This window comes from Pteropus medius, unplaced genomic scaffold (genome assembly GCF_902729225.1).
Source record: "Pteropus medius unplaced genomic scaffold, Ma_sr-lr_union100, whole genome shotgun sequence".
Lineage (NCBI taxonomy): Eukaryota > Metazoa > Chordata > Mammalia > Chiroptera > Pteropodidae > Pteropus > Pteropus medius.
In genome coordinates, this window is record NW_024349801.1 from 10120468 (window position 1) to 10144640 (window position 24173).

The 24173-nt window shown below is 42.0% G+C and overlaps 1 protein-coding gene across 7 annotated transcripts in view; it reads right to left on the bottom strand.

Moving 5' to 3' along the window:
- WWOX (WW domain containing oxidoreductase) overlaps nt 1-24173 on the bottom strand; it is a 932057-nt gene that overhangs the window by 400415 nt on the left and 507469 nt on the right. The gene's annotated exons all lie outside the window — the stretch shown is intronic.

Here is a 24173-nt window from a genome sequence, read left to right on the forward strand (position 1 = left end):
CAGATATTTGTACACTCATGTTAATAGCAGTATTATTCACAATAGCCGAAAGGTAGAAGCAATCCAAGTATTCATCAACAGATGAACAGATAAACAAAACGTGGTATATACATATAATGGGGTATTATTCAGCAACGAAAAAGGAATGTCATTTTGATACATGCTATAACATGAATAGACCCTGAAAACTGGCTTAGTGAAGTAGAATGGACACAGAAGGACAAATATTGTATGATTCCACTTACGTGAGATATTTTGAATAGGAAAATTAGAGAAGCAGAAAGTAGAATAGATGCTACCGGGGCTGCAGGGAGTAGAAAAGGGGGTGCTATTTTTAATGGGTACAGAGTTTATGTTTGAGATGATGAAAAAGCTTTAGGTATAGATAGTGGTTATACAACACTATGAATGTCACTGACTTACACACTTACAAATGGTTAAAATGATAAACATTATATTATGTATATTTTACCGCAATAAAAAATGAACGCCACACACGAGCGCCAAAACCCATGTACTTTCTGTACTTATCTGGGTCTGTTTAACTCTGAATATGTACAAACAACTCTAATAAACTTAATTAATTGGATTTCTCATCTTAGAGCATGAAGACAGCTCACTCATGAGGCCTTTGCACATTTTAATAAGATTGGCAAATATCTGGGAAGAATGAGAAAGAGCAGAGCTTTATGCCACTCCTGGGTGATTCGAGTTTACCTGATAGAATCCTTTTTTAGAATAGCCTTGAAATAGCCTTTTTAGAATAGTTTGGAAATAACCCAGGATAAGTCATGTAGTATGTCGAATCTGCATCTGGCATGTGGAGCCTGACCCAGACAGCACCCATCCCCATAAACTGTCAGAGGGTAGAGTGAGTGAGTGAGTGAGTGTGTGCGTGTGTGCGCACCTGAAATCTCTTCACCATAGCTGTTATCCACAATGGAAAGGCTTGGACTGACAAGTCCTGGAGAGGTAAAAGGCCTGAACGACAAAAAGAAAAGTCCCCAATTGTTGACCAGCAAATAGAATTCCATGAAAAACAGGAATAAAACAAGACTAGAAAGACCAGCAGGCACATCAGGGAGGAGGGAGGCTGGTGAGATCTGCAGCTGGTCCAGGTGAAATCACAGCTCCACATGCCATCTTTGTGCCTGCTCGTATGGGCAAGCAGAGCATTTGAGGGGGCTCTGATTGCCAGGGCATGGTCTAGTGCAGCAGTATTTAAAGATGGGCCACTGGACCAGCAACTCAGCATCACCCAGAAGCTCACTAGCAATGCAAGTTCATGGGTCTTTCTGAATCAGCATCTCTGGGGGAAAGGCCCAGGGATCAGTGTTTTAATAATTCACCAGGCAATTGCGATGACTGCTAAGGTATTCTTCGAGTTGTAGGGCTGACGAAACCCGAGCCCTTATTCCAAGGGGTTTCCTAAGTGACTCTGAGATGCTACCTCCAAATGGTCCTCCCAGCCTGGTCCAGGCTGCAAGGCTCCCAGACCTCTGACCACAGAGCACTTGCTCCCTCTCCCACCTCCTTGGAACTGCTCAGGGCACCTGCTACCTATGCTCTTTTAACCTTTCCTGTGCATCTCTCCAACTGGATTTCCGCCGTGGAGTAGTTCTTGGCTTTAGTCAGACTTTTGACATACTTTCAAATCATTGAGACTCCCAATCACCCTCACTACTTACAACCCACCAGCACCCAAGTTGGGTAAATTTCGACCTCCGTGATGTATCTCACATCCGTTCTGCCCTTCCCATTCCCTTTGGCTCCACCATCCCAGATCAGGGGTGGCATATTGGGGTGGTTTCTCCTACAAAAAATGGTTATTTTTGCTTCTGGTTTCTCTCCATGTTTGTCCCTCCTTGGCGCAACTGCCAGAGTGAATTCACTAAAGCTCTTCTTTGCTGTGACACAACTCTAGAACCTTCAGTGTCTATAGATCTCAATAAGCAAATATCTATGACCTAAAGGCACGACCTACTTAACCATGTGTGAAAGTGAAATCTTTAAGAACACTCTTATACCCATAGTAAGCCCAATGAATCTTTGCCATGAGCAAGAGCAGCAAGAGATCAGTCAGAGGTAGAATACTTCTCACGTCCTTCACACTATGCTAAGCACTCTGAAGGCATCACCTCGTTGCATTCTCACAAGTCCAGGAGGTAGGTAGTAATCTTAAACTCATTTTGCTGATGAGGAAACAGAGGCTTAGACAAACTCAAGCAACTTGTCCCAGGTTATTGTAGGTAATGTGGAAGCACCAGAAACCAAAACACGCAGCATGGTTTGCAAACCCACCTGTTACCCACCATTCTACACTGCACATGTAGTTGAGTAAACAAGTGAAGAATGAAAGACAGGAATGTCAACACAAGAGGCAAAAAGAAGAGGATGCAGTTTCCGGAGAAGTAGGTAACTAATTTGGAAAACAGTAGTAATTCTCAAAACCCACTCCCAGAAGAGGCATATCCCCACAACAATGAACCCCTCTCTACCCGGAGGACAAGAAGGCCTGCCAAGTGGGGTTGGAGGAGCAGGCAGCTCAGGCCAAGCTCCCAGGGGAATACGGATTGCCAAGTTCTGATATGCTGAGTGAAAGGCAATGCTAGCTGCACTGGGAGGTGGCCCTTCTCCCCACAGAAATGACTCTTTCTGGCCTGAATGTGGAGCTACTTAACAACACTCAGACACATTTCAAAACAGTCTAGGGCCGGAAGACTGAAAACAATATGGCAACCCATAAACTGCTGAGTGCAGGAGAAGCATAGTGAATTTTCCACAAAGACAGCGAAATGATTTTTATCCTGAAGCACCAGCTGATCCTACTCAGATCACCACTTCTGGATCCCTCAGAGCAAATATTTCATGTATCCTGTGCAGCTGGTGCCACTCCAAGCATGATCTGGGCAGAGGCCCAAACATATATCCCAATCCACAATAAATGAAACACAGAGGGAGAGAAAGGCTTCTTTATCTCAAAGGTGGTAAAGGAAATAGACAAGAGTCTTGGGGTGATAGGGTCTCCACAATCCCATAGACCCATCAAACACTTTGCAAGACAATTAGAAAGAGGAGAGATAGCTTCTTCGTGCAAACAAATATGATTTGTATAAGTCTTGGCTGAATATTGAAGAAATTAGTGAAAATCAGATGGGTACAGAAAATAATTGAAAGGAATTGAGACAACATGCATGAGTATCAAAAAAAAAACTTTGTTGAACAAATAATAAATATCTGCTATGTACAGAGCACTGTGCTAGGTATTGGGAATACCATGGTGACTAGGACGGTCTTTGCTTCAAAGGCAGTAGGTGAACAATAAACCATCTCTAGGGAGTCAAAGAACCTGGGCTTGAGAGGTTAGAAACAGAGCCTCCTTGTGCTCTATGTAAAAAGTGATGCTCATGTCTGTCTCCCTCAACTAGATGGTAGGTGACGCTTAAGACTAAAAACTTCCTGAGGTATGAAATGATGCGTTGGCCACTTCCTGGTGCAGAGCAGGTACTCAGTGAGGGTTGGCTAAGTAAGGTTAATAGAAATGAATAAATGCTACAACAAAGATGTGAGGGGCAAAAAACAAATTCCATAGGAAACTAGAACATATATTGAATAAATGAGAATTAAAATATGCCATGCCAAAAATGATGGGATACCGGTAAAGCGGTACTTAGAGGGAAATGTGTAGCTTTGTAATAAACATATGACTTCTGTCAAATGACCAATGGCTTTCTGACCCTTGACTGTGATGCCTTTAGGTGTAAAAACTGTTTTTTGTAATTCAGTTTCATATTATCACAGTGTAGAATAGTGCTTGGCACAGAATAGGTGCTTGGGGTTTATCTGCTTTAATGAAATAAAAATATCCCAATATGTTTCCCAGATATCATACTTAATTGGGCTTCTGGATTTGGAGAACTATTGTTCACCTGAAAAACTCTTCCAGGCCTTTCATGGTTGTTGTTTGTAGTATATTCAGCATTCAATAATAACTAACACTTATTAAGCTGTCAGCCATTGTGCTGAGTCCTTCACATCTATCATCTCATTGAATCTGCAAAATAAGCAGGTACTATTATGGTCCTCCAGAACCATAACAGTACTCACATATTATACAGATACAGAAACTGATACAGAAACTGAGGCCCAGAGAGGTTAAGTAACTCATCCCACATCACACAGCTGGGAAGCATTAGAACCAGGACTTGAAACTAGACAGTGTGAATCCAGAGCTGCTGTTCTTAACCACAGTGACGTGCTGCTTCTCACTGAGGTTAGGAATAAGCTCCAACAGATAGTCTTCCTAGTAAACTGCCCTTCTTCTGTGCTCTCCAAACACCCTGTGACTATTGTTATTACTGCACTGTCACTCCCACAGGGTTGGTGGTCTGCTGTCCTATGCTCTCAGTTTCTCATGACAAACCTGGGACTTACTGTCTTTGCAGGCTCACTAGAGGCTTACCACACAAGTAATGCTTGATTACTGTCTACTCAACTTAGCTAGAGGTGGGAGTGGAAATAAACGGCGCATCTTAAACTGTAACGTGCATGCGATCATCCGGAATTTTGTTAGAATGGAGAATCTGACTCAGCAGGTCTGGGCTCAGCCCGGGATTCTGCATTTCCAAAAAGTTCCCAGGGGATGTCAATGCTGGTGGTCCATAGACCAGGCTTGGAGTAGCAAGGCGGGTGATGAAAGGGTAGAGTCCAGTAGCAGAACTGCCTTTGGCTCTTATCTGAAAAGGTTTCTGACTCTATGATCTGAGACAAATCAGTTCACTGCTTCTGGTCTCAGTATCCTGATCTATATAAAACGGGGACAACAGGACATAACTTACAAGACTATTGTGAGGATTAAGTAAGATCAACTTAAATAAAAAGGCCAGCACAGATTTGATGCCAAATAGGGGTAATATTTCTTTGATCTGAGAAATTGTTCCTAAAATCTCTCCTATTGTTTTCTGTCTCTGTCTCTGTCTCTCTCTGACTCTCTGTCTCTCTGTCTCTCTGTCTCTGTCTCTGTCTTTCTCGCACACACACACACACACACCACGCATACATGAAAGTAAAGCACTAAGGATCTTATTTTAAGTTAGCCTACCTCAGGCTGACTTTATTGCACGATTTTCCTCTCTAACTTTTTGACAATGATCTTTCTCCTCATATCGGTGGGGTTCGTACCTAAATCCGACAAGGAATGTGGGATTTTGAAGATGAGCTTCTGGTACCACAGACAAGATCTCCACAGCCCAAGTAGGTGATTAGTATTTCTGGTCAGACTAAACAGGGGCAACCCAGATATCGAAAGGCACCCGGTGTGTCAGATGTCCAAATCCAACCAATTTCATCTAAACTAGTGAGAGTCCTGAGCCCACCACAAACCACAGAGAAACTACTGGGGTAGCTGAATGGAGAAAGAAAAGCAACAGACCAGCCACAGATTTAGCCAATGCAAATTTCTTCCCCATAACAAAAGGCACGTTTGCTGGTCTGGGAGACAAGAGTGTTAGACAAGTAAACAAAACTAAATTTAAACGTTTAATGCTAAAGAGTTCTCTCTAAAAACTCATCATGTCTTTTAAATTTCTGGGGAAATGGACCAAGAAAATCCAAATAGATTAATAAATACAAGCAGATCAACCTTCTTGAAGGCACTTTTTTCTGACCTGTTCTGCTAATGGCCCACTGCACACTGAGTCTGGAAAAGATGAGCCCGTTAACGTCTTGGGCGATGCTGTAATAAACATAGTCAAAACCATTTTGGAAGAGAAAAAAAAATGTAATAATTCTTGTAAGAACTGAAAAAGAAATAACTCCATACTGACATTAGCCCATCATGCTCTCCATGCATGTGAGGTACCATGCCTCCAAGAGTCTCATGTTCCACCCTAGGCCACGTCTGTTCTCTGGAACTGGGAGTTTGAGGTGAGCTGTCTAACCCTGAATCCCAGATCTTGGCTCTTGGCCAAAAACAGGGCAAGTATCTGTACTTGCAAAAGAGATGGAGACACAAAACCCTTAGTCTATTGTAGGCATCCCCTCCTGACTATGAGACTGGGAGGAGAGTGTGAGGCTAAATAATGCCCCCTGCAAAAGGGGTCAATGTCCTAAGTCTCAGAACTTATAAATTGAAACCTTACATGACAAAAGGGACTCTGTAGATGTGATTAAGTTAAGCATCTTGAAGTGCAGAGATTATCCTGAATTATCTAGGTGGGTCCAAGTTATTCACAAGGGTCTTTATGAGAGAAAGTTAAGAGAGTCAGAGCCAGAGAAGGAGATGTGAGGATGGAGACAGAGGTTGGAGGGATGTTGCCACATGCCAAGAAAAGCTAACGGCCTCCAGAAACTGGAAGATGGAAGGAATGGATTCTTCCCCAAAGCTCCAGAAGGAATCAGTCCTGCCAACAACTTGATTTTGGATTCCTCAGACTCTCTTCAGACTTGTGACCTTCAGAACTGTAAGAGGATAAATTTGTGTTGTTTTAAGCCACTAAGTTTATAATAAGTCATTATAGAAGCAACACAAAACTAATAAGGTGAACATATAACTCAGGTTCAAATTTCAGCTATCTCTTCAAATGGATGACTGTGAGCATGTGACTTAACTTCTCTGAATTTCCATTTCATTGTCCACAGAATGGTAATTCTGTATAGGGTTAGTGTAAAGATTCAATGAGGATCTAGGTTAGTGCCTGACACATTGGCAGGTTCCATCCATTGCTCCTAGATGACATGATATGTAAGATGCTTGGAAACCAGAACCTAAACCAAAACTCACATTGGCTTAGTTCACCGTGAACGTGGTGAAGGAAGAAGGAACAGAGAAAGAGAAGAATGGAGAAAGAGGTCCTATCTATTGAGAACGGAGGAGAATACTTTCTGTACCCTGCCTGGCTCTCTAGGGGACGGTCAATGCATACTTAGGGATTCATTTCTCACCAAGCTTGGCACCTTATTTTCCTGCTATTCCCACCTACAAAATACCTTGGCATTTATATGGCATGGGTTCCCAGTTGATCAACCTATTCTAACATTTCTGCATGTGTCTTCCCTTAATCACCACTCAGCATCATAAATGGCTCCATTGAATAAAGTCTTCAGATCAGCCAGGAGTGTTCTGTTGACTATCATGGACCACTTTACCTTAAACCAAAAGTGGAAATGTAGTGATTCACATAAATAAGAGAAGTTTTAATTTCTCTCTAGAGACAACAGAAACTGGGGACTCAACACACCTAAAGTGTGGCCCTAGGAAGGAGCTTTTTCTTACTTTTTTTTTTTTTTAAGAAAATGTCAGCCTGGGAAGATTCTCTCCCAAAACTCAGACATAAAATTTTCAAATAGTTAGTGATGCAAATATGGTCAATGAGACATATCCTTTTCACAGCAAATGCCAATGTTTTACGTACATTGTCACCCTTGACCCTCTTGAGAACCTGATGAGTATATAGTATCATCTCCATTTATCAGTGGTCTCAGAGAGGTCAATTAACTTACTCAGGATCACACAGTAAGGAGAGGAGAAAGGATTAGAATTGAAGTCAGAGTTCTTAACTTCCACGCTGTAGAGCAGAGAAGATCAAGCAAAAAAGAAACCTCCTGTGGTTGACTGTCTGTGCTATACAGATCTGTGGTGTTGGTACTCGGAATGGCATTGACAAGTCAAAAGATTCTGGCATTGCAAAATGAAACACACTCAGGAGAAGCCTCGGTTAGGAGAAGCTTCAGTTCTGAGGCAATAACCATGTCTATCAAATTATAGATGATTATGGCTACCTTACAAATCCTATATTAAATAATTTGCTGAGATAGTTAGTTTTTTTGTCTTATTCAATCCTTCTGATACAAAATAATCTTGGTTATGTTTTAGGTTACCTTCTGTGACTCTCAGCACGTTGCTAGTCTCCCAGTTACATGAAGAGAAGACAGGCTGAGAATCTTTTCTGGTAATAATAGCTACTTGAAATTAATAATATTTGTTCTATTTTCTTGGTATATAGTTTCATCCTTAATTAAATCGTAAATGTTTTAAAAGTTAATTAAATGATAATAGGGGGACACTGTGAAGGTGGAGAAGGCTGACAGAAGTTTGGAAAGGTGCACCCTGACCATCTCAGCAGAGGGTCAACTACGATGTGGGGTCTTGATGGTTGTGAGGTTATTTATGATATCCTTCATGGAGGACGTTAAAGACCAGTCAACAGGCTGGCATAGGAGAGGGCACGGAGAAGGCTTCCAGGGCTGCTGCAGAGACTGGTATCCATATCCTTATCCACAAAGTGTGTTTATGCCCCATGTTGCTTGCACCTTCTGTTCTCATAGCCACCCTTCCTTCAGACCTCACAATAATGGTAATCCAGAGTCATCAAGGCTGCCACATGTGCTCTGTTTAAAAAGGCAGGGAAGCAGGTGGTGCATTTTAGAAAGACGTACGTTAAAATAAACTTAAATATTCATAATACAACACTTTTAAAGTTTAATCCAAATATCTGTTAAATGTTTTAACCCCGAATATCTCTAACATTTAGCAGTCTCAACAAGCTCATGGAACTGGGGTTCTGGAAGGTCTTTGCCATATTAACACATTACATCACAAACTGATTAAGGAAGAGGTCTAGAAGCAAAAGACAATGTCTGTTAAGGTGACATCTGCCAAAGTAAACTTCATTTTAAATATGGGGGCAAGATAGAATACTTAACTCACATTTCATTCACTAGAAGTAAAGTAATGCTGAATAAATACTCAAGGTTTGAACTCTGAATAGGCAGCTAAAGGTCTTTTAAAAAAAAAAATTGTATTAGTTATTTACTGCTGCAGAACAAATTATCCAAAAACTAAGTGGGCTGAAATAAGTAGAAGCACTTATTATCTCACATGTTCTATGGGCTAGACATTTGGGAGCAACTTAGCTTAGCGGTTTGGGCTCAGGGTCTCAAATGTAGTTCAAGTCAAGATTATAGCTTGGTTAGGGCTGGAGAATCAGCTTCTAAGATGGCTCACTTACACAGCTACTAGCAAGAGGCCTCAGTTCCTCTCCATAAGGCTGCTTGAGCATCCTCACAAGATGGCAGCTTCTCCCAGATTCGATAAGGCAGAAACTTCAATATCTTTTATGGCCTAGCTTCAGAAGTCACGTACTGTGATTTCTGTAACATACTATTGGTTACATCATTCAACACCGTTGAGTGAAGAAGACTACAAAGAACTGAGAATCAGCTTATATCTGATTCCTGCTCCACTACCTTTAATCTAGGTACAGTAATTGCTTAAGTGTAGTTTAATGAAAGATCGAATTAACAAACAAAATGAAACTGAGAAGTGTTAAAAATTCTAAAATTTACTCCATCATAAAATAGTGCCAATAACTAATGAAACTCTCATGGGAAGATTAAAAGTTTCTCAGAACACCAAAACGGATCCCTTCCCCCAAAGTTTCTTTTGGGTTTGACAGTCTGTTTTGGCTAAAGTCCATCTCAGAATGGTGTACTGCTCTACTAATCTTCTTTTAGAATCCCCGACTGAGAAAACTTCAGAGCTTCCTGAATGTCTGAGTCAATGGAGTTCTGTCCTTTCTCAACTGCCTTCACTCTGGCTCCCAAAGCTCATTTTATGGAGATTTTCCTTTGTTCTGCATCAGCACGAAACAAACTGAGTCGTCAGAGTGAACAAAACCATCCAAAAAATATTATACTACGTTGCTACTTTATGTGATGAGGCTAATTGGAAAAGGAGAAAAGGCGCATGTGCTGCTTTGAAGGCTGAAGGTGGGGTGAGCTCCGAGACTTGTCATACCCAAGAGGATAAGAGTGAGGCCTTCTCCTCTAAGAGGGATTTTGTCATACATATAAGAGCTACCATTTCTTACAGACCTACAATATGCCAGAAAACTGTTATTCTTGACAGTGTGTTTTTCTCATCATTTAGTCCTGAGAATGACTCCATGCTGTTGTAATGATTATTAAATGCCTACTATACAGAGAAGGAAAGACTCAGGAGGTAACTTAAGGTCCCAGAGCTATTAAATGGCAGAGGTAGGACTGGAACCGGGTGTGTTTTGGCAATTATTCCCACATCCTTTATCAGAAATGACACTGGACCTATTGAGCAGTCAGCACTGACTACTCCGAATGTACAAGAGCAGGGCCCTGGAAGCTCTTCCTCCACCATCAAAGTAGGCGTTACTCCATTAGGTGCTGAATCACCCAGGAATCCCAGCAGTATGTGGGTACCTGAGGGGCTTGGGGCAGGACCATTTACCAAATAGTGTGAAAGGATTTGATATTCTAACATTAGTATGGCCACCCTGGTAGGTACCAGCTGAAGAATTGCCCTTCTCTTTCTATGTCATCATGCAGACTTAAAATGATTAGTATGAAGGCCCCAACAGCCCAGTGTAGAATAACACAGTCCAAGTGAATGACAGCAAGTCCTGTTTTACCCAAACCTGGAGTTGTGGGCCACTCATTGCATTCTTTATCAGCCTCTGAAAATGTCTAAGACTCTCTCCTCAAACTCCTGGGATTAAGTCTCTCAAGGAAAGGCTATCTTTTTGCTTGTGTACTCTTTGATAGCATAAATGATGAGCAGTACCCTTCCCCAGGCACAGCAATATTGCCCAGGGAGACAAGGGACACTGCAGGGCCCAAGCATAGACGATGAGAGAGTTATCTCCCACCGGCTGTGTCAGTACAGCTCCAAGTCATGACTGTTCAGCTCTACAAGAAAGAGCCTTAGCAGTCTTCTTATCCACAATGCCAAACTCAGAGGCCCTGGTGATGAGGGTCAAGCTCGCTTTTCTCTTATTTCAAAAAACATAACCGAAAAGTACATTTATTTGTGTCAAGGCTGTGCTCACTAATTAAAATGGCTAGTTTCCATGCTTTTGGACATAATTCATAAGTGAAGCAAGCCAGACAGAGAAAAACAAATACTGTATAGTATCATAATCTTAAAAAAAAAAAAAAAAAAAAAAAATGGAATCTTAAAAAAAAAAATCTAACTCATAGGAACAGACAGTAGACTGGTAGTTGCCAGGGGCTGGGGCTTGGGGGAAATGTTGGTCAAGGGCATAAACTTTCAGTTATGAGATGAAAAAGCTCTGAAGATTTAATATACAGCATGGTGAACCACAGTTAGAAATATTGTATTACATACCTGAAATTTGCAGAGAGTAGATCTTAAGCTTTCCCTCACACAAACAAAAAAGGTAACTACTATGTGAGGTGATGGATGTGTTAATTAAATTGATTGTGGTAATCATTTCAGAATGTATACGTATACCAAATCATCATGTTGTACACCTTAAATATATACAATTTTATATATTGGTGGGGGGAGTGGATAATGGGAATGCAAGAAAAGTTGCTTTCAAAAAAGGAAATTCAATTAAAGGCTGCAACACTGGTTGATATGTGAGAAATGAATTTTTAATAAATACCATTTATTTGGAGAGAATAACCTTAAGAACTTAGAATTCAGGAAGGAAGGAGAAAGAAATTGGTATGTGCAGTGAAAACTTTGGCTTTCCCATTCTGGGCCAGCTTCTTCATAGCAGTTACCTAGGAAGTGTTCATGATCTAGACATTCACTTATTCATCCATTCAATAAATACAACAATAGGTACTTACTAACTTGCACATTGATCTTAGGGCATCTGAAATCAGCCTGAATGTTTTCTTCCCTGAAAATTCATTGAACTCTCATCAGTTGACTTTACAGATGAAAGAAGCCCAAATGGTGGGAAGGGAAGTGATGCTCCCAGAGCTTCATCTCCAGCAAAAAAAGTTAAAGAAAGTGGTTACTCCAGAGGCCAAGTCCTCTAGAGAAAAAGCTGCCACTGATCGAAAGAGAAATGCCTGGCCAAATCCATTTATAATCACAATCTAATAATGCTTAAAAATGCCCTATGGGCTAAGCCTAAAGAAAATTATGAGAGTAATTACAAGAGTTCCCATTAGTGATAATTTAATAATCATCCTTCTTGGTATATCTCTCTTCTTGAGATGGATAAGTTGGATTGTATTAGACAGACTTCCTCTATCTCGGCTACTATAAACAATGTGACCTTGGAAAAGTCCCTTCAATTTTATGATTTTTTATGTTTTAAAATTCTACAATCATACTTGCTGTGACAAAGACGATTGTAAAGAATCTTGGGAAGTATGGATGGATGGTCCCCGTGACCCCAATAGTCCCTCTGCTCATTCTCTCTGCATCTGGCTGATGAAATGACTCCTGGGAGAACTAACCAACCAAAGGACCCAGAATTATCTCCATTGATATTTCAGCTGGAGTGTGCTGTTGCCCCAGGTGGCACCAAGTCAAGCTAGGACTGGGACAGATTTGGACCAGGAAGGATGACCCCTGGACTTCCTGACCAGCAAGCTAGGCTAGCTTATCAGGTAATTTAAATAATTATGTGATTGAATTTATGAGCTATCACTTATTTCATAAAGTTTTCCTGAAGATTAAACACCTTAATGCATATAAAGTCCTTAGCATATAGTAAGTGTTCCATAAGTGTTAACTAAGGTGGTTATTAGCATGGGAAAACAAAGACAAATATGTTTATCTTATAGATTTTATCATGATTTAGGAGTGGGTTTAAAAATTTGCTGAGCTTCTTAGCTAAATTATATTAGAAAAAATAGCCTTGTTTTAATCTGATATTCTGCAACACTTATATAAAAACTGCTAAATATCATTTACCAAGATTTCAAGTCACTCAGCTACTTAAAGGTATATTTTCAGTTATGTGTCCAAGTGAATCTCTCAGTAGTAAATGTTGTATAAGAAATGGAGGGGTTTTCTTCTATGGAGTGAGACAACTGATTGGCAAGACTTGGTCTTTGTTGGTTAATTAATCAAAGCCAGAATTTGTTGACTCTGAATAGATTCAGCGCTCTCTTTTCTCCTCCTCCCCTTCTCTTTTTCTTTAAAAAAGTGCTGATTTTCTTCTGAGGTACTGCAGCAGCGTCCACATAGAGGGAGTAGAGAAGAGTGCCTATCAGGTGATTCTTTTTCATTTGGATGATCACTTTGCTTCTAGTCTTACTCTAAAGCATGTGAATCCATCCCTTCCTTCCCTCCTCCCTCGCTCCTTCCTTTTTTCAACCATAGAATGTTATAATGTTGGTAATGAACTGGGCCTATATATTTTTTAACTCTGCAGAAATGGTTTCCTTAATTTATACTTTAATATTACATTTTATTTTTACTTTAGGTAAATATAAGTCATCCATGATTGGTAGAAGAATGTTCTGACATCTTTAGTAAACTCTATTCTAAGATATTGTATAATCACCCAAGTCTTTTTTTTTTTTAATAAATAAATAAGAGTTTATCTGAGAAAATCTTAGAATTATGTTCCAGGATAAAAGTTTGCTAGTATATATCCACACTTCTTTTTATTGGTTAATGACAATTCTTAGTTTTAGACTCCCAGAGAACTTAGTAAATTTAATGCTGGTCAACAGAAATAATTTATCTATGTTCCTGGTATATTCTTCTCATTTTTTTTATTCTAGTTTTTGATATATTGTTTAAAACATAAAATAAATGTCTAATTTTTTATATGTACTGTATTACTGAGTTACTTCAAATCTACTTTGGAAGAAAGTGTGGTGTCAATGCTTGAAATAGAACTGTTCTTTCTTCACTTTTTCTAAACCAGTTGGCACCTCCTTGTCCTAATGGGAATTTTTTTTTTTCAGGTCACACGACTAGGAGTCCTGGTGACACCTGTTTCTCATAGCTCTTAGGTGTAACAAACAGCTACGCAATTTTGTGTTTGTCATTTCAATACTTTTCAGGGGATCCCCAACTCCTAAGCCACGGAGCCACGCACCAGTACCAGTTTGTGGCCTGTTAGGAACCGGGCTGCACAGTCGGAGGTGAGTGGCAGACAAGTGAGCAGAGCTTCATCTCTGCAGCCGCTCCCCAACGCTAGCATCATCGCCTCAGCTCCACCTCAGATCATCAGGCATTAGATTCTCACAGGAGCACCGGTGTCCCTGGTGCCAAGAAGTTTGGAGACCACTGCAAACTGAAACTCAGCATAGGGGTTAAATGGCAATCACCTCCCAGCCTACCTGGAGCCCTCTTCCCCTTTTTGGAGAAGGCAGCAGCTGAACTACACAGAAACTTACACTTTCTTAGAGGAATTGCTAATTTTTCTCTTTTTGTTTTCTTTCTGTTTCCTTGTTTTTAAGATGAGGAAAGGATTTTTGGAAATTCTTTCTCTATGCTGTCTTCATTTCTTTTGTATTTGGTCCATAATAGTCTAGTTATAGATAAAGGGGGAGAGGAGAGAGAGGAGAGAGGGGAGGGGGTGGGAGAGGGCGGGGGGAGAGAGCGAGAGCTGCTCACAGTCACTCTGCCGAAAAGTATTTAACTTGCCAACAGTCCAAGACTTGTAAAAGGCTACTTTCTGGTCTTCTGTCTATTTTGAGGACACTCAAAGTAAAGAAATTCAAACTTGGTATTAAATACCCACCCAGGATGTGGGTGTCAGCTTGAGGTGTTAGAGGAATGGTTTATAAAAAGCCTGGTTAAATATAGGAAGTACAGTTGCATTCCAGGTAACCGGAGATTTGAACATCAATACCACTTTAATGGAGGCAATCTATTTGGCCCATTTTCATAGATATATAATATATTACACCTATTTTAAGATCCGTGATTTTTCCTTCTTAGCTATTTCTCAACTAGACCGAAAAATACTTCCTCTAGCCTTATTCATGCTCCATTATTATCCGTATGTGTATTCCCACCTTTAGTTTTCCTAACTAAAATAAATTTATAAATACATTCTTAACTATTGTACATAGTAATGTAAAAAACAAAACAAAACAAAACATTAACTATTTCATTACGATTCAATATTTTACCACCAGAATCCAAAACCTGAGTTTAGGTGTTTTTGATCTTTCTTTTTTCTTTTCTTTTCTTTCTTTTCTCTCTCTCTCTCTCTCTTTCTTTTTCCTATTTTTTTAAATCAAGTTTATTGGGGTACCATTGCTTAATACAATTATATAATTTTCAGGTGTACATTATAATTTAACATCTGTATATTCTATTGTGTGATTACCATCCAAAGTCCAGTTTCCTTCAGCTACCATATATTTGATCCCCTTTACCCACTTCATCCTCCCTCTAGCCTCCTATATTTGACTCCCTTTATAGGGTAAAGAGAGTCTTTCTTTCTTTCTTTCTTTTTAATTAAAATAGTAATTTTTAATGCAATAGTCTATGTGGAATTTTAAAAAATTCCAATTTCCTTTAATTTTAACTCTCTTAAAAGTTCATTTTCCCCCTTTTCTCTCTGTAGGGCAGAGGCTTTAACTTCTCTGGGGTTCTGTTTCCTCATCTATAAAATAGGGCCACTACCTGTGTTGCAGATGGTTATAAGGATTTAAAAGTAATCTACATGTGGTGCATGGCACACAGTGGCTGACCCACTGAAAACACTGCTGTTTTGCATTGCTAATCTATGCAGGGAGCCCTTGATAGTGGAGGACCAGCCCACAACAGCCTTAGTCCACTCATCCTACAAAGCCTAAAACACACACTAGCTGTGTGATCAGCAACTGATAACCGAATACACAGCTAATTTCTCTGATCCCATTGCTACAATTAGTCCCTGGTTTCTTCTAGGTTCAAATTTCGACATGGCCCTAAGGGTATAAAGATGAATTATTTGATTGCAAGGAGAAATAGGAGATTATGTGTCTGGCTGCTTTGCAAATCAATTCACTTCCCCCCAAAGATGTTCCATCCTACTTAAGATAGACAGCTTTACAAGGATTTTGGCAGCATCCATGTTTGCCGTGTCAGAGGGCAAGGTGCATGCAGATGTAATATCACCGAGCGTAATCCGAGAGTGCGCAAAATATAACTGCAGAGGGCACGCCTCGAGCCTGAGGGAACTCTTGTGCCACAGGCCTTGACAGCATCTCAAATAAGCACCTTACCTAATCTCCCTTGTTGATTCCTATCTGCGCCCAGTGATTTCATGCAGCTGCCATTTGCTCACTGGTTAGGACATGTTGATCAAGGCTGCACTGTAATTAGAGCTGGGGTCTCTGATGGTAACGTAGGCCTGTCGTGGAGATGGGGCAAGACCCTAATGAAACTGGTGGGAGGGAGCCAAAGGCTGAACTTTACAGCCGACGTGGCTGGACTAAGCTTCTCCTGTTTTACTTACCTCTGCATCCCCCGGGCTTGGCATGGAGGGATGCCCAGTAAACAGTGGAGATAGAAATGACTGAATGACTGCCCAAAAAGACTTAAGCATTTCTACCACTGGTGAGAGTAATTATTTTCATATAGTCTTTGGAGCTATGTTACAGATATTTGTGATGAGCCGTTTATAGAGTAGAGATCCCTTCATTCATCAAATATGTATTGAGTGGCCACTTGGCCCAAGGTCTGGTGACTTTTGTACCTGGAGAGTTCAACGCATAGCCCAGGACGCAGGTGCACTGGAAAAATGTCAGATGCAGGAATGAATGATTCAAGTGCAGGAGAGGAATAGCTGAGTCTGTGGAAAAACGGACTGTATGACAGGCGGGAAACTCTTCCGTCATCCCTTTAGGGTCTGCAGAGCCCATGTGCCCTGGCCAAGTTCAACACTGTCTGGTGCAGATGAATTCAGAACTTCCTGGGCAACTGTGAACCAGAGCTACCCAAAGGAGTGTTATTTCAGCTTTAGGGACTTTGAGAACCATGGGACGTTCAGTCTCAGAGGGGCCCCAGAGATCAAGAGCAGGTGGGGAAGCGAAGGATGAGAGAAGGGCTGCCATTTATCCTTGGTCATAGAACAGACTGCAGACAGAGTTAGGACTGAGCCCTGGCATGCTGAGTTACCTATACTCTGCCCATCTGTGTCCTTAGGACCTCCCTGTACACTGTGAAAGCTCACGGGCTCACACTCCAGTGAAGAAGAGGGAGACAGTAAAGGAGGAAACAAATGCACACATATTCAGATAGTGGTTAGTGCTCGGAAGAAAAGAAAGGGGTGGGATTTGAATCCAACTCCACCGTTGGGACACTCAGATAACTTGCTAAGCCTCTCTGAGCCTCAGTGTCTTATCTGTACAGCAGAGAGACTAATTATTGTACCTTTCTCATAAGGCTGTTAAGAGATGCTAATAACATAGTCTGGCATTTAATGAATACTTAATAAATAAGGAAAAGATGATTATTGTCATCGTTTTTATTTTGGTAGGGTGGACAAAGTAGGCCTCTGAGGAAGTGATATTTGAACTGAGTCAGGAAGATGAGACAGAGCCAGCCATGGCTCTTTTGAGGCAAAAAGAGCAACGTGTGCAAAGGCCCTAAGACAGGTATAGGCTTTCTGTGTCCAAGGAGTAGAAAGAAGACCAGAGTGGCTGGAGGGACACTGGTCAAGACTGCGTGTGGTGTGAAATGAAGTCTGAGAGGAAGGCAGGGGTTGAGATCTGCAGGGCATGTAGACCCTGGTAGAGAGTAAATTTTTATTCTAAGTGGAATACGAAGCTAAGGGTGGGACATATTAGTCAGCTGTTACCACAGAAGTGCTGCATAACAAGCCACGTCAAAATGTCAATGATTCAAACATTTATTTATTTATTTAAAAATACTTATTTTTCTCACTCACTGATCTATGGGGTTGGTTGGGATTTGGCTGATGTTAACCGAGACTGGCGGAACTTAGCTCCAGGCTGTAAGTCAAGCTCGAGTTTGCTTCATGTGTCTCATTCTGGGGTTCAAGCTGCAGAGGTATTGGCTATGAGAGAAGAGTAAGGGGGCGAACCCAATCGTACAAGCACACTTTAAGATTCTGCTTATATCATATTGGCTGATTATCTCATGGGCAAAAGAAAATCACATGACCAATGCCAAAAAATCCAGGAGCAAGGATGTTCACCCCACCCAGCATGAGGCAATGGCAACGATGGTCACAAACAGTATTGCTACCTTGGAATTGGGTAGGGCCAAAGAACCCACGTTACCTATAGTCCATAGGAAACTGGGTGGGCGTTCCCCAGGCATCCAGAGTGCCCATCGGGGTCAAGGCTTCGCAGATTGATGACCACTACCACTGTGCATTTGACTCCGGCCTCTCAGCACCAGCCTCATCCTACCCTATTTTGGACCAAATCAGGTCAGCTTTCTGCAAGACCATGCTTTTATGAGTAGCGAAACCACCCATGGATTATTCAATAAGAACAATGCCCCTCGACAAATTACAGGCTGGCTTGCGACACCCTAACTCTGGCCTTTCTTAGAGTCAGCCCTTCTCCAACTCTTTTTGGAAGAGGAGGCACGTTTTGGGGCTGCTCAGAAGCCTCCTCAGGCCTGGCACAGGGTTCAGCCTCACAGTGGCTCCAGGCAAGACCAGAAGAGCGGGAAGGGTTTGCTTTCTTTGGCAAGGTTCTGACACATGTACATTCCTCACTGTGTTGAAATACAATGTGCTTTTCCAAACCGAATGACCTAAGTCGTCTGATATATTTTATCTGTAATCTAGTCCCCCTACTCACCCTCAACTCTGGTCTTGGAAATATTTTTGGGGGGAGGGGTCAGAAAAGAAGAAGAAGAAAGAGAAATATATGAGGAGGGCGTGGCAGAGAGGGGGTGGGTATCTATGAAAATTTATGGGCTGAAAAACAGCTAGAAACGTTTAATGTTTCAATGAAAGTTTTATGTTTACAGTAAAAAATTTTATAGCTAAGAAGGTCTTTAAAAAGTTACATTTCCAATCAGATTTAAGAAAAAGGCATTCTTTTCTATAGAATGACCCCCAAACATTAAACATTAAAATGAGGTCCCTCCAGGTTGTATATTTTAGCACCCAGCTCAACTGTGAGAGGGAAGGGAATAATGACCATGATACACTGGGAGATTGGCAACGAGAATGAAAAATATGCTCATTTTTCTCAAAGCCAAGTACCCATGGCATGAAGCCTTGGAAACTCAGGCTTTGGGAGGGGGCGGCGGAGGCAGTGGGGGAATATGCCCAGCTCAGCCAAAAGCTTGCTAAAAGGTTTGACTGCAATCAATCAGTCCGCCAACAGGAACTGATCAGGTGCCATTAGAATGAGTTCTTCCAGGAAAGAGCCTGGCTGAAACGACTCTGGCTTTGACAGAGAGACACGGGTTCAAGTCCAAACTCTACTCTGAACTGGCTCTGTCCCCTTGAGTAAGTTCTTTAATCTCTCAGGACCCCAATTTATTCATCAGCAAAACGCAAGTGGCAAGCATTGGTCTGATCCAAATACATGGTATGTACCGGGGAGCAGGAGTTGGGGGAGGCAGATGTCAGGATGGAATCGGATCAGGGCAGGCTGTAACTATCAGGTAGAGAAATTAAGGCTTGATGTGGCAGGAAACTGGGAGCTGTCGAAGCTTTGAAAAATGTGAGTTTTTTATTTCTTTGCTTAACAGATAACTAGTAAAGTGTGAATTTTCAGGCCAAGAAGCTGGTTTTACTTTTTATATCCTTTATAATTCACATTTCCCACATTGCTTTCAGGTAATAGAAATGCAGTATAGCTCATGGACCCTTCCTAATCTGGTCTCTTCTTGCTTCCTCCGCATACAAGGTTCTTACAGCTGCTCAAACGAATACATAAAAACCAAAAGCACGTGCAGCTTCTTGGACACACCCTGCAGCCTTGAGCTTATGAACTTTAGAAGTCCTATTCTTTCTGCTTATTATGCCCTTCCCCTAAATCCTTCTATTAGCTAACTCCTACTCAGGCATCAAAGTCCAGTTCAAGTACCAACTTCTCATCTGTGTCAAATGCTCCTTTTATAGTGCTCTGATTCCACGCACTGCTTTCCTGTACTCTGACACTCAGCACACTACCTTACAAACATCTCTTACTTTCCTGATTTCTCCTGTTAACAATACTTCTTGAAGGTACCTACTGAATCTTCATCATCTTAGCATCCTCTGTGGAGTAGGTCCCCAGGAAAATTTTGTTGGCGAACAAATGAATGAATGAAAGAATGAATGGTGGAAAATACCATTTCGTTTCTGTGATGGCAGATGATGGGACTCTTGATCCCTGAGAGACAAATAGGGCCATTGCTCCCTTCTCAACTCATGACTGTCAGCTCCCACCCACAGAGATGAGACACCCTTTGCTCTCCTGGGCAGGAAGGGTGGCCCTCCTCTGCAAGCCTTTGCCTAGCCCTGGGAACAGATAAGAATCAGGGACAGACTTGTTGTGCTGTTTAGCAAGGAAGCCTTTCAGACTTCAAGAGAAAGATGCTCAAGTGTCTCCTCCAAGGAGAAAGGTGGGTGTTTCCTTCACGGGCTGGTACAGTTCGCTTCCTGTTCGTGAATTCTGGGGTATGGTGCGGAATATGCATGTTGTGGAGGGCGCTCTTGGGAGATCCCTTCTCTTCTCCCAGGAGTTAGGGCTCTTTCTTTCCTCACTTTGGGATGCCCAGGAAGTGGCTGTTGCCTGACTGGATGCCATGCCGAGGAGCCACCATGAACCATGACAGTCACAGCATTGGCTGTTCACTGGATAATTTCAGACGAATCCCTGCAGCGTTTCGCAAGAACACCAGATACAAGAGAGATGAAGGATGGAAACTCGCATGATAACCCAAAGTGAAAACAAAACCGTGTCACCAAAGCCTGTGTGAACTGAAACCACAAGGCCGAGTGCTCTGAGTCTACAGACACAAACAGCTTAACCCCCCGAGTGAGTCACCAGTGCAGCCAAAACAACGTCAGGGAGAGAAGGCCCGCTCTGAGGGGCGTTTACTCATGCTGCTCTGGGGACCCTCTGTACTTTCCATTCCCTAGAGATTTATTCTCATTTGTGTAGAAAGAAAGAGAACAGTTTTAAAGTGCCTACAATATCTGATAGGCTCTGGTCAATACCCTAGACACAAATATCCAACAGGTTTTCATAACAACCCTGTCTAGGAACAAACCATCCTCTTCATTTGCGCATGAGGTCACAGGGCCCAGAGTGCTTAAACAACTGAGATCAGACAGAGCTGGAATTTTCACTCTTTCCCCCTGCCACACTTCACAGAGGTCACACCGGAAGTGTGACGGAGGTCACATCAGGAGTGGTCATGTGAGTAGGAGTAACTCCTGCTCTCTCCCAAAGGCTTCCAAACTGCTTTGATTGATTGCACACTACCATCCGTAAAATTAAATTTTGAGCATATTCCCCCCTAGTTGTGCACTTATTTATGTATAAATGATTTTACACCACTCAAAGTAATTTTATAAAGAAATAGGAATGAAAATGGGTTGAGATCAAAGATAAATGGAAACAGAAGCTTCAGCGCTTTCTTCTCATATCTCAGTGCAGGGATTGTCGAGTAGCCAGGTTAAAAAAAAAAATACAGGTTGCTCAGTTAAATCGGGGACATACTGTTGTTAAAAAATTATTCATTGTTTATCTGAAATTCAAACTTAAATGAGCATCTTGTATTTTTATTCGCTAAATCTGGCAACCCTAAAGGGTCAGCAAATGTTTTCTGTTAAAAGGCCATAGTAAATATCCCGGCTTTGAAGGACAGATAGATAATCTTTCTTGCAACTACTCAACTCTGCCCCTGTAGTGTGAATGCAGCCCTAGGGAATTCCTAAACAACTGGGTGTGGCTGCATTCACATAAAACTTTATTTATAAAAACAAGTAGTAGGCTGTAGGCTGCCTGCCCTAGTGGATCATCATGTGAGCATCCCACTTAGGAGAGCCCTGGTCTGTAAAAGAGAAGGGCCTGTATTTGCACAGTTCCCCAATGACATGACATAGAAGAAAAATTATTATATTTTCTCTGGGAGTTGGGGGTAGAGGCAGGCAGGTGAGGAGAGAGAGAATGGTCAGGAGAACCCCTTGTATAACTGGGGAAGGTAAAAGGCCTAAAACCAGGAGCATATCCGAGCCACAAACACATGTGTGTATGAGCATGCGCGTGCACACACATACATGCACACACGCTAAGGAATTGCTACAAGCAAGATACCAGCTCTGGTGGACCTGCATTCAGCACATCAAATTAAATGCTTCCCCTGCCCCAATTACTAGCGATTCAATCGGCCAACTGGCAGCCATAACAATGCATTAACCTTTTTGCCAAATCAATTCCACCAACTCCCTTTCCAGCACTAAGAGGAATTAAATGGCACCCCCACGCCCAGGAGGAGCAGCACAGTCTCAGTTACCACAGACTTTGGAAGCCCCCTCTGCACAGGACACTCTGAATCCCTGCTCCTAAACTCCTAAACGGTGGCCTATATCATCAGAGAGCACAGGAAAGCAGTTTCCTGAAGCTGTTTGCCCTCCCCGCTATAGCCGCCTAGGGTACAAAGGTCCAAGCAGACGGCTACTGCCAACCATCATTAACAGTACTATCTTCACAAATCATGTCAGCATTTGCTCTGCACGAGATGAAGCTGCTTCAGTAACTTTCAGGAGCCCCCTTGATGGGCAATTTCACATAGAAGCACATAGACATAGCGATCTATCTAAGTTACATCAACATTTGAAACATGCCTTGAGACCCCAGCCCTTCCTGAATCCTTTCAACTTAGGCCGGTGGCACTGAGACTTCTTTCTAAGAAACGGAGTTCTCAGAAGATGAAACTGTTTTCTAACTCACTAGCACTACGTGGCGCAGAAGGCGATACAGAGGCTGGCGGGGCTTGGGGGCAGCGAAAACAAGCGGGGGAAGCAAAAAGGCCCCGGGAGGAGTCGGTTAGGTGGCAGAAGGTGGTGACAGTGGGAGGCACACTTCCGTGCACAGCTCCCGAAGCAGTGTCTCCTTTGAGGGTACAATTTGAAGAGAATGGGTTGTCTAACTTTACCAAGGTATGTGTACGCAACAGGAAATGAATGATTGTACTGTTTTGTCTGACCCCAATTATTCAAAAACACATTCCCGGTTTCTTCATGTGTAATAAGGGATCTCTCCACACCCAATCCAGCCCAGTCCTCTGTTCATCAGGCCTGCTGCCATCTAACTCACTTGTACAAAATTTTCCCAGAGACTAGAGGAACCCTAGGACTTCTGAAGATGGGTAGTTTGCTTCCTGAAAGTACATGGCACCCAGCAGGTTTCTCGGTAATTGGTGCATAAACGTGGTCCTAATTCTCTTCACAATAAGTGTAGAGGACGAGAAGGTCTGGGTACCCAAACCTGGGATGACCAGCTTGTTCTGACCAATCTAAGCAAACATCCTTCCTTGAACCCCCACAAAGACTGGTCTTCAGAATCACACATTCATTCGGCAAAAACCTTCGGAGCCAAGTACTTAGCATCCAGAAGAAAAGTCACAGTCTCAGCTTTGGGGAGGACACGGTGAGGCTGGGGAGTCGCCCAGGATATACAGGTTGTGAGTGCTGGCCTGCCTCAAGCTCCATGACATTTCAGTCATGAAACAGAATGCTGAACCCTGTACTTTGTTCCAATGATGAAGAAAGTACAGCCAAACAGAAAGCCATGGATTCTAGATATTGAATTTTGTCCCATCGCCCTACGTCTTCCTGCAAAACTGGCAACACAAGACATGGAATTTAGGGGGTTCAGAGACAACGATAAAGAAAAAGCACAGTCTAATAAATACAAAAATATGAAGAGTGGACAACATTTAGGAGACATTGTCTGTCCCCCCTCTACTTCCTGAGGCACAGTGGTTGTGTGGTTAGGGGCCAACCAGCCCTGATATAAGCCCAGCTGTGGCTTCTGTCTCCATGTCAAATGGACAGAGTCTCGCCTGGCTCACCAATTGTCCAGTTCAGGGGGAGAAGCAAATGAGATCATGGCGGCAAGGAAGCTTTAAAAACCATGAAGTAAAAAAAGAAAGTGAAGTAGTGTGAAGGGACTGGACAAATGAGCAGCTGTTTTGAGCAAACACGAACTTGTCTAATAAAAGTGAGAAAAAGAAAGACACATTCATGTTTTAATATTCCAATAGTCCTAAAGCAGTGGATGTCTGATTATTTAAAAATCCCCTTTATTTCATGACATTTCATTGGCCAACTAGAGCCAAATTTTCATGTAAATCCCAGAGTCATACAATAGAGAGAACCTTCCAATTATGAGTTCCACATAAATTATTATAACTATGAAAATGCAATAATGGCAATGACTCTATTTCACCCAGTGGTCACCCAGAGCACAATTAATATATCTTAAAGTGATGGCAG